The following is an 11,069-nucleotide window of genomic DNA, read 5'->3' as shown; positions in this document are numbered from 1 at the left end:
AGAGTGGTCACAGTGGCAGAGAGAGGATGAACAACAAATTTGACTCCTTCAAAGATGATGACAGTAGAGACCACGATCAGAATGCAGAAAACAGTACACAGAAAGGTGGTGAGAAGGAGAAAACAGAACAAGACAAGAGTCAGAGCAGCAGCAAGAGGAAGGCTGTAGTCCCTGGACCAGCAGAACACCCCTCGCAGTACAATCACACTTCTGGTACTCCAAGACAACTGCAGGCCGTCCCACCAGCTTAGAGCTATGAACAGAGTATCAAGCAGATTAGCACCTTTGCCTCTGTGGAGCAGTTCTGGAGGGTTTATAGCCACAAGGCATGTCCTGGGACCCTGACAGGACAGAGTGACTTCCTTCTCTTCAAAGAAGGAATTAAACCCACGTGGGAGGATGATGCAAATAAAAATGGTGGCAAGTGAATCATTCGGCTGCAGAGGGGCTTGGCCTCCTGGTGCTGGGAGAATCTCATCCTGGCCTTGCTGGGGAAACAGTTCATGGTCAGGGAGGAGATCTGCGGGGCTGTGGTCTCTGTCCACTTCCAGGAGGACATTATTTCCATATAGAATAAGACCGCCAGTGACCAAGCAACCACATCCCAAATCCAGGACACACTTTGTTGCATGCTTCACCTACCTCCCAACACCATTATAGAATACAAAACTCACACCAACAGCATCAAAATGCCAGGCAGGCCAGGCCCCCAAAGGTTCCTTTTTCCAACCCTCTGGAAATCACGGTCGAATGTGCCAGGACTCTCTCCTCTCTGGATGGCACCCTCATTGAAGCTGGCATCATTGGAGTCCCTTGTTCTGTTGGTGTGCTACCTGGAAGACCCTTCTGTGCTGGACAAGAAGAATGGGAGAGCATGTTATGCTTTGAGTACAGGCTGACTCGCAGCAGCTATGATCACAGCTGAAATCACAAATAAACTAAACAAAAAAAAATAAGTAAATAAATAAGAAAAGGAAAGAAAAAACCCCAAAGCATTAAGGCTGGGATGCAACTCAGTGTACTGTGGGTTCAATCCCCAGTATGACCAAACCAACAACAAGATTTTTTAAAAACATTAAGTGTACTGTTTCCCTCTGAGCCTTGTGAAGTTATTTAAACCTCAGCCATGGAGCCCTTATGGGAGACTCATGCTTTATGAGCATGACTTTCATACTGTAATATTTTCCCTGTGCATATAAAATATTTGTATAGTTTCTTTCCTATTATGTGGCCTATTGTTAGTGAATGTTTAAGAGTGAAAGGAAGCATTTACTTTTGCCTCTATATTGTGAAAACAAAACCTGCTACTTAATAACTCAGTTGGATGGTAATTGTCAGCTTTTAGGAATTTTTCTTCAATTTTTTTCCACTGCGGAGGACCAAACCTAGGGACTAGCATGTGTTAGATGAGCACTATACTACTGAGCTACACCCTCAGGTCCTGCACGTATATCCTTATGATGGAAATTTTAAAATTAAACATCAGCTGGTCACCTGACATCATATTAGGACAAAATGAGATCATACAGCCCATTATGTAGCTAGTCTGGACACACTTGACCTTGACTAACTACACCCATCTACAAACCAGAGATAACCTGACCCAGCTCAGTGTGACCACACCCAGCTGCACAGCCTGTACTTTTAGCCCTGAACATACCATTTGCTAACTTATTTCAAAGACTTTCTGCCCAGCAGCAAAGAATAACTGATGCTGCCCAATTAAAATTCACAGCTTTTGTGCCTCCCACTTGCAAAAACATATATAAACTAAGCCCCAAGCAGCTCTGGGCCAATGCTTTGAGAGTGATCCCACATCAGCCCACCAGGGTAATGAAGTGAGTCGCCTTCCTACTCCTTGTTGCCTAGCATTTTCCATTCAGTTCAGTACCAAGATCCATAACAATTTCAGTCCCTGTGGCAGGATGAGTAGTATATCCCTCATTTATCAAAAAATATAAATTTAGACTTAGATTACAACAGTTAATATTAAAGTGATATAAAAAGAATTAGAACCAGTTTCTCAGATGGTTAGGCTATGTGGTAGTTTGGAGTTTAGCAAAGAGAAACACTATAATACAAGACAATTATAGGATCATTTTATAATAGTCACCTAAAAAGTCATATACAAAGAGTGCAGGAAGTCTGTCCACACATTAAAGACAAAGGACTCCAGCTGCGGGCCTGGATCCCACAATAAGGTCCTACATGAGGACAATTGAAGACCAAGAGCCCATAAGAATGCCTCCCACAAGTCCAGCTGGAGGCCTAGAGCCCACAGCCATGCCTCATGCAGGCCTGCTTCATGGATCTGTGCTGGCAAGGCCCAAAGATCTGTGGTGGAAGTTAGTCTATGCCAGCAAGATGAAGGGGCTGTGCTGCTAGCTGAGGGACCTAAAGTGGAGATAGGAGGCAATGTCCAAAGTAAGAACCAGAGTTCCTCTGAAAGGTACCGCATCCATCCTCAGTGTTACGGTTTGTGTCCAGTTGTCCACTCCAAAGCCTCATGCAGTCCTGGGGCAGCTTCTGGAGTTTGTGATTGATTATTGCAGGTGTGAATGCTGCACCTGCCCTGAGGCAGGTAATTTGTATTACAAGGGAAGGAGGGAAGAGAGACTAGCTAGCTGCCTGAATTGCTGCCACTCCTTTTTCTCTCTGCTTTTCACCACCATGAATGGTTGCTTTCTGCCATGTGCCACCCTGCCTTGGAGCCAGGTGAGTATAGATTGAAACCTCCACTGACTGTGAGCTAAATAAACCTTTCCTTCCTTCATTTTGGATGTCAGGTATTTGTCCCAGCAATGAGAGAAGGGTAACTGAAACAGCAACAGTGAAGTCCCAAATTCCTCTGATCATGAGAACAGCCAGGCTCCTGGCAGGAAAGCCAGCATGACAAGCTTCTCCAGGAGACGGAGCAGTATACCATCTTGCCCTCCAGAGCAAGGACCAATGCTCAAAGTGAGGACCAGAGCGTCCCCAAAGTGAACTTGTAGCCCTTCTCAGTGACAGTGAGGTTCCAAGCTCCTTTGATAATGAGAACAGGCAAGTTCATCAGGAAAGCCAGCTTGAGACGCTCCTGCAAGAGAACCAACAGCTCCTTATAGCTTCTAAAAGTGTTCCTCTCCAGTTGTGCCTTTTATGCTCACAGCAACAATCCTCAAGTGGACCTCCCACACCCAACACCACCCTGGTTCAGTTCAGCTGGGTGTTGCAAGTGGTCCCTCAGTTGGCAATCCATCACAGGCTGCTTTCTTGATCAAGCTTTAGACAATTGTGTTTAGAAAGGCTTCTTTTAAATAAAATTTGTGTCCTAAGTGCCTTAGGAGTTCCACAGCACTTAGGAAGCAGGCCTTGAGAAATCCATGCCAGGTACATGTCAGTGTGGTTGAGAAGGTTGGGCAGTAGGAGCACAGTGAAAGGGAACATGACAGCGGAATCTCAGCAGTAGTGTTGTAGGAAAGCAGGGACAAGGACCCTGGAATCCACTTGTAAAGAAGGGTTTATTCTTCCCCAGTGACCTTACAAGAACTTGGCCAGATAAGTCGCTTTGCTCTTACCCCAGGCCCTGTACCCAGGAAAGAATGGGACAACAAACAAGAGTGGCCTCAGGATTATGGCTAATGGGAAGTGAGATGTTTTCTGATTCAGTCCAGCAGCAGAAGGGTGGAAATAAGGAAACCTTCCCCATCTAGCCACAAAGCAAAGCACTTCTCTGTGGCCAGAGTGGCCCTCTGGCTGCAGACATGATAGTGATTGCCAAAGAAAAGGAACAATGACTCTTGCTTAGAGGACAGAGGGCCGAGGACCAAGGCCATGTCTGGACTAATTTTGCTACTTTAAGACTGATAGCGCATTGGTAAAAAAGTAAGTGATGGATGGATGGGTAACTGGCAATTGTCCACACATATGAATAGAGAATAACAAGCTTGATGGGTACTGAAGGGAACATTTTTGAACTGCTTAGAAACCCTGATGACAGTAATCATGTAGGGAAGTGTTCAATATTATGATTCTCATTCTTCCTCCAGGGAAATAAACATATAAAATGGTCTGTTTATTTTATAAGCTTTTCTGCACAGAATTCCCTTCTTCACCTATCAGCATTCTTCAGGGCCTATTACTTTTCCTGCAGTGCCTTGTCAGATCTTACTTGTCAAAACTAATTATCTTCTCCTCTCTACCTTGAGTAATTTCTAAACACTGGACCATTATATCATTTTGACTAACAAATGTGATTAATGTGAGCTTATCATATGGCTAATGTGTGCAAGATCATTTGCATATGTTAATTAACTTAGACCTCATAGTAAGTATGTCTTCATTTCACACATGGGATAGTTGACATTTGGAGGTGTTTAGGAAGTTGTGTCAAGTCACTTGAGTAGTCCTGTAAGGGTGTGTAGCATGCTGATAAGTGCTCTCACGTTGGCTGGTAATGGTATAATGACTCTGGAACACAGACTGCTTCACAAGGAGGCCTTACATAATAAGCAAGTAGGTTCTGGAGCAGATCTCCCCAAGGTTTAATGCTGGCATTAGCATTTTCTAGTTCTGTGACTTTGAACTAATTGTTCACACTCTCTATGCTTCTGTAACATACTTGACTTTTGGGTCCTTGGAAAGAGTAAGCAAGCTGTAAATGCATGCAAAGCTTGGCACTGTCCCTAGTCCATGGCAAGCATTGAATAAATATTAGTAGTCATCATCATCATCAACATATGGAAGAAGAGATGGAGGGGAGAAGGAAGAGGAGTAAAAATAATTAAGATGTGTTACATTGATGTGTCAACTCCCCAAGGTGAATGCAATCATTATGTACTGCATGCATGTACTAACAAAAATGAAAATTAATTCTTTACTTTCTTTTATTTAAAAAAAAGTATTAACATGTGCCAAACTACCTGGAATCTCTCCAGGTTTGCTAAGGAAATATAGTTTCTTGTCCAGTATTTTGGGTGGACTTGTCATCTCTGAAACTTACATTGATATTTGATTGCTGAAAGTGTTGGAGGCAGGGTCCTGTCAGTGCTCTGTGGGATGGGACACTCACAAAGGCTTCAGTACTGTCCGCTTTGAAATATGTTCCATATCACTGGGTCTCTTCTTTCTACCATACCTACTTCTTTGTCTTTTCACTTTTTGCTGTGAACTGAAGTGGTACCTGCCTTCATCAGATGTAGCCACCCAATCTTGGATTTTCCAGCCTCTAGAACCATGAGCTAAATAAAAATTTCCTTTCGAAATTATCCAGTCTTAAATTTTCCATGATTCAGAGGAACCAAAGATGGACTGGGGCAGGTACCACATCTACTTTCTTAGACCCCAGGTATGTTACAGGTATTGAGTACTCTTAATTCTAATTTCTTAAAATATGAAGTAGACAAAAAATGTACTGGGGTTCTGGGATTTTTTGTTTGTTTTGAGACAATGTAGTCCAGACTGGCCTTGAATATGCTGTATAGCCCAATCTGACCTTAAACTCAAGATGCTCCTAGCTTAGCCTCTCCTGTCTCAGCCTCAGGGATTAAAGTACTGTGCCATCATGTCCAGTTTTATGAGGGTTGCCCTGAAAGTTAAATAAGAAATTGCATCCCAAAATACTTGGTGAGGGTTGGGCATACAGCTCAGTGGTAGTAGAACACATGGCGAACATGCATGAGTTTAAACCCCAGCACCACAAAAACAAAATGATATACTTTGACAAAAGTTTTTTTGACAAAAAAACTTTGTCAGACTATTAAGTGCTATAAAACAAACCAAAAAAATTTGTCAGACTATTAAATGTTTTATAAATATGTTATTCTAATAGTATTTATTATGAGCTAATCTCTAAATGTTTTAAATCATTTTATACTGTAAAGTTAGGATTAGAAATTACTAAATCCAGAGATAACCCTAATAATAAAATGTCTGAGATATTTGAGATATTTACTAGTACTTTTTTTCTTCTCTTTTATGGAATGTTAATTCCTAGGTATTATCTCATGGTACATAAAATAGTGACTATTGCCATTTCAACTGTGATGATTCAATCTTAAAGTGCATAGAGCATAACTATTATGAGTTTATGTATTTCTTCTCAAGTACACAGAAGTAGAGCGCTTGATTGTGGCTTTTAGGTACAGTGCATACACAAGCCTTGAGTTCAATCCTCAGGTAGCTATGGAAGGGGGATGGAAGGTACATTAATGTCCCAAACCCAAGTACCTCAGAATGTATTCCTGTTTAGAGACAGGATCGTTACTGACGTACTTTGTTAAGATGAGGTCATACTGGAGTAGGGCAGACCCTTAACCAAAATGTCTGGTGCCTGTATTAAGGAGGGTAAGAGATACAGATCCACTTGTGAGAATGGAGGCAGACACAGCCTATTGTGCAATAGCTATTGTGCAACAGCCACAGGCTGTGAGACACTAAGGATTCAAAGCAAGCTAACAACAAGATATGCCTCAGCACAGTTTTCAGAGGCAGCATAATCCTGCTCAGACCTTGATTTTGGAATTATCTTGGCAGAACTGTGAGACAATAAATTTCTCCTATTTTAACAAAGGAGAAAAATGTGGGACTAGATATTGGTAGCAAAATTCAACCTTTCTGAAATCCAGCTTCCAGATACTGGAAAATAATAACAACGTGGGAAGGGAGGGAGGGAAGGGGAGAGAGACAGAGACAGAGACAGAGACAGAGACAGAGACAGAGACAGAGACAGACAGAGACAGACAGAGGCAGAGAGACAGAGACAGAGAGACAGACAGAGACCGAGACACAGAGAGACAGAGAGACAGAGACAGAGACAGACAGAGGCAGAGAGACAGAAACAGAGAGACAGACAGAGACCGAGACACGGAGAGACAGAGAGACAGAGAGACAGAGACAGAGAGAGACTGAGACAGAGACAGAGACAGGCAGAGACAGTCAGACAGAGACAGAGACACAGAGACAGACAGAGACAGACTGCCTTGGTTACTTTTCACTTGTTGCTGGAACAAAATAGCCAACACAAAGAATTAAGGAAGAAAAGGTTTACCTCACAGTTTGTGGAAGTTTTAGTCCATACTTAGCTTGTTCCATGGCATGTGGTACATGGCAGAGGGCGGCAGTTCATGGCAGTAGGAAACAGTAAATCAGCAAGAGCCAAAAGGCAGGAGCAGCAGCGGCGGAGGCAGCAGCAGAGGTGGCAGAAGCAGAAAGCAAGCCTCTCTCCCATACTTAAATTGCATTCAGGCCATCTGCCCTAGGCACTCATACTCATAATCCCAGCATTGGATCATGAATCAATCACAAAATCTAGAAGTCCATCCCAGTGACTACATAAGGCTTTAGGGGGACACCTAGATAGAAACCATTACCCAAAGACAGAGACAGAAACACAGGACACCTGGAATCAAGAAGGAACTGGCAGCAAAAATCAGAAGCTACAGAGAAGTTGGAAAGATGATGAAAATGCAGAGAACAAAACAAAATCTCTGGACTCTACCCACTCATGGCTCACCCCAGAAATAAGGTAAGCATCCAGGGATGGGTGAACAAAGAAGACACAATAAAAACCCTCACAGCTCTTGTGAACTATAAAAACAGTGCAGAGATTTTCCTCTAAGGAGACTTATTCCACAGAGCAGGAAATAGCCCGGGAAGGATTCACTCAGGCAAGGTCTCTGCCATGTTGCCAGAGAATGCTTGATCAGGTGTCATTTGGGGTAGGAGTTGATTATTTAAATCTGGTACTCAAAATGACTGAAAAACAACTCCTGGTGTTACCTACGCACAGTGACAATTGTGGGAGATGTGGCAGACAGGGAGTGAGCTAAAAAAAAAAAAAAAAAAAAAATTCCCTGAGAATTTTAAGCTCTGGTTGGGAAGGACCTGGATCCTGCCTGAGGTGAGAAGTCTGGCCTGGCTTGAGCTGAGCTCAGAAACACTGAGATCTGAGACTGCCCGCCAGCATTAAGTGTTTGAACGCTTGTTCTGATAACTTCATCCAACACAAAACTGTGTTCTGATTGCCCTCTCTATTAGCCAACTGGAGCAAGGCCATGTCTCAGCATGAAAAGTGCCATGACCTGGGGTAAAAACAGGGACTTCTTGAGCATGGTGGATGCCTCACAAATGCACTAGGTGGAGCAAACCAGAACTCGATGACATCCAAAACTGCAGATTTCTTCTTTTCTTACTCTTTTTTTCTCTTTTTAAATTATTTTTCCATTTATAATTTTTCATATTATTTTTTTCTTCCCTTTTTTGTTTTATCTTCTATTCTTCATGTTTTTCTGTTACTGTAATCACATTCTATAATATTGTTCTACTTCTTAATATGATCCCTTATCTCACTTTTCTCCTCATATCTGTTATTTAATTTTTCAAATTTGTCTACTGGCATTTTCCTATTCCCTTGCTTTTGTATCTTTAATATTACAACCATTAAGCTTTATTAATCTTTAGATAGTTAATTCTATATTACTATGGTAGGATTCTTTTCTAACATTACTGGATAGATATCTGCTAAGTGTCACTATTTGGTTTGTTTTCATGTTTATACTAGCATTGTAGATTTTTTTTATAAGTTTTAATGTGGCACATTAATGGTTGCTATGGTATGTAAATAACCAGTTTGTCTTGGACAATATTACTGTTGTTGATTTATTTTATATTCCCAGGGCCACATAGTTGCTGCTATTGATAGGTTTTTTCTGTATGCCAATACCCATATTACCTTGACGACATAGACAATACTGTGGTCTATGCCTGGAGAACTTGGACAAATTATAGTGCATCTCCCCTTCCATACTTACAGGGGTGATTGGATGTTGGGGCAGAAGCAAAGAACTATAAGCACACCCTGAGTGCATCACTGAAAATAAGATCAACTACAGAAATCTCAGTACTTGCTACTAAAAATCTTTTCACAGTAAGCTACCAAAAACCTCAGCACAAAAAAGAACAAGGACCAATATAAACATGAGAAGCGAGGCAGCAAAATGCCTCCTACACATCTCAACTCTCCAAATGCTGATACATGGCATATTTAAGGGAGTTAAGGAAAAGCCATACTGCAGAATTATCCAAAATGCATTTTCTTAATTAAATGAATACAAAGATTTGTTCTAATAGTGTTTGTGGAGAGGATATCATGTCTACATCTTGTACAATGAATAACCACTGAGACAAAAAAAAAAAAGACAACAGAGAAGATTAAAAACAGAGGTCAATAATGTGTTCTGTGGGCTCACAGAAGATATACCTAATCAGATAATGGATATAATAAACAAAATGATCAGGTAGCTTCCAGAAGACATTAATAAAAAAAACAAAAAAGGCAGCAGAGCTAAATACACAATACAAGGCATGAATGACCAGTTTAGCAAAGAATGGTCCATGAAAATTTCCAAACAAAAATCTAAAAGATTAAAAATTATATTAAAAATGTGGGCAGCAGAAGCAAACACTGGAGGATAGAATATCAGAATTAGAAGATAGGGGTGCTTTCAAAGACCAACTACTCAAAGATACCTTAAAAACATGAAGCAAACATGAAAAATAGTCAGTGCAGGTCTTCACATAGAATAGTAATCTAAGGTGAATTGGAGTAGGTGAAAAATTAGAAGACAGCACAAAGCCCATTTAAAAAATGTCCTGTTTAGTAGCAGAAGACATTCCAAATATAGACAGAATTAAACATACAGATAAGTGAGGTATATAGTCACAAAAGAAAACCTCTTCACACCACAGGGTACTTAAAGTACTCGAAGTCCATACACAGTAAAAATCTTTAAAAAAAATTAGCAAAAAGTAGTGAATCACCTATAAAGATTAGAATAGCAGACTTTTCAACAAAAACCTTAAGGACCAGGAGGCTTGGAGTGAAGTGCTTAAAATCTTAATAAGGTATTTCCATGACGAAGAGGACATCAAGAAATTCATGACCAACAAAAACCACTCCCAAATTTTTTTTTTTGTGTGTGTACACATGTAGTTTTATTGTAACAAATCAACTTGTACACTTTGAATGTTTAAAACTGATCACCTTTTCCTTTCCAGTGAAAACAAAATAAGAATTTAAAAATAAACCAACAAAATTACAATAGAGAATGTCAATTCCAAATAAGACCCTACAGGTTCTGCTGATTCTCCCATTGAGTGGCAGGGCTCAAATCATTAAAGAGAATTTTATTTTAAAGGTATCATCTTAAACTGCAAGGATGTCTGTTAACATCACAATTAAACATGCCAAAGGAGAAGCCATGTTGCCAAATGCCCACTTAACCCACCCAAACATCTCAAACCCACCCTTTGCTGACCTTCTATACCCCATTTTTTTAAAAAAAAATTTAAATCTTTTTTTAAACAAGAGAAAGTAGACAGGTACATGTTGGTAAATGCTAACTGTCCATATTCACATAGAGACACAGTGTAATCTATGAGCCCAGTATACAGAGAGGAGGAAGAAAGCTAGAATTCTGTGCGATACAACACAGGGGCCGAGCACCCTCCAGCTTCCAGCAGAGCCAAGAGCGAAAGAGCGCGGGGTGGAGAGGTTTCTTTTTAGCCACAGAGCACGTTGGTGTTGATTCCAAAAAGTTTGTGGAGAAAGGAGGGGATCGAAATGAATTGAAACCAGAAGGCTGTGGAGATCCTTGTCCCACTGTATTCTGCAAGGTTTCTCCCCACAAAGTTAAGTCGAGAACCATGGTGTTTCAGAAGAGAGACCTCAAGAACAGGGCAACTGAGCACAAGTGGGGAAAAAAGACTGCAACTTGCTCCCAGGGACTGGAGAAAATGAAAAATTAAAAAAAAAAATTAAAAAAAAAAAGGAAAACCAAGAAGGTTGGAATCCGTCAGTATTGACGGATTCTCCTTCGTCCTCCTCGCCTTCCTCGCCCTCTTGGTCCTCCTCATCCTCCTCGCCCTCGTCATCACCGTCCTCGATGTCCTGCAGCCCCTCCCCCTTTCCCTCTCCCCCTCCCCCTCGTCATCATCATCTTCTCCCTCATCCTCCTCACCGTCCTCGTCGAAGTCCTCCAGCCCTCCTCCCCCTCCCTTCCTCCCCCTCCCCTCCCTGTGCTGAGGAGCAA

The 11,069-nt window shown here is 41.4% G+C and overlaps 2 pseudogenes; one reads left to right on the top strand and one right to left on the bottom strand.

Moving 5' to 3' along the window:
• Positions 1-26: 26 nt before the first annotated feature.
• Positions 27-899, top strand: LOC101584735 (annotated as a pseudogene).
• Positions 900-2,953: 2,054 nt separating this feature from the next.
• LOC101584350 overlaps positions 2,954-11,069 on the bottom strand; it is a 22,028-nt pseudogene continuing 13,912 nt past the window's right edge.

Source organism: Octodon degus, unplaced genomic scaffold, assembly GCF_000260255.1.
Source record: "Octodon degus isolate 3935 unplaced genomic scaffold, OctDeg1.0 scaffold00152, whole genome shotgun sequence".
Classification (NCBI taxonomy): domain Eukaryota; kingdom Metazoa; phylum Chordata; class Mammalia; order Rodentia; family Octodontidae; genus Octodon; species Octodon degus.
This window is presented reverse-complemented; position numbering and strand designations above follow the sequence as displayed.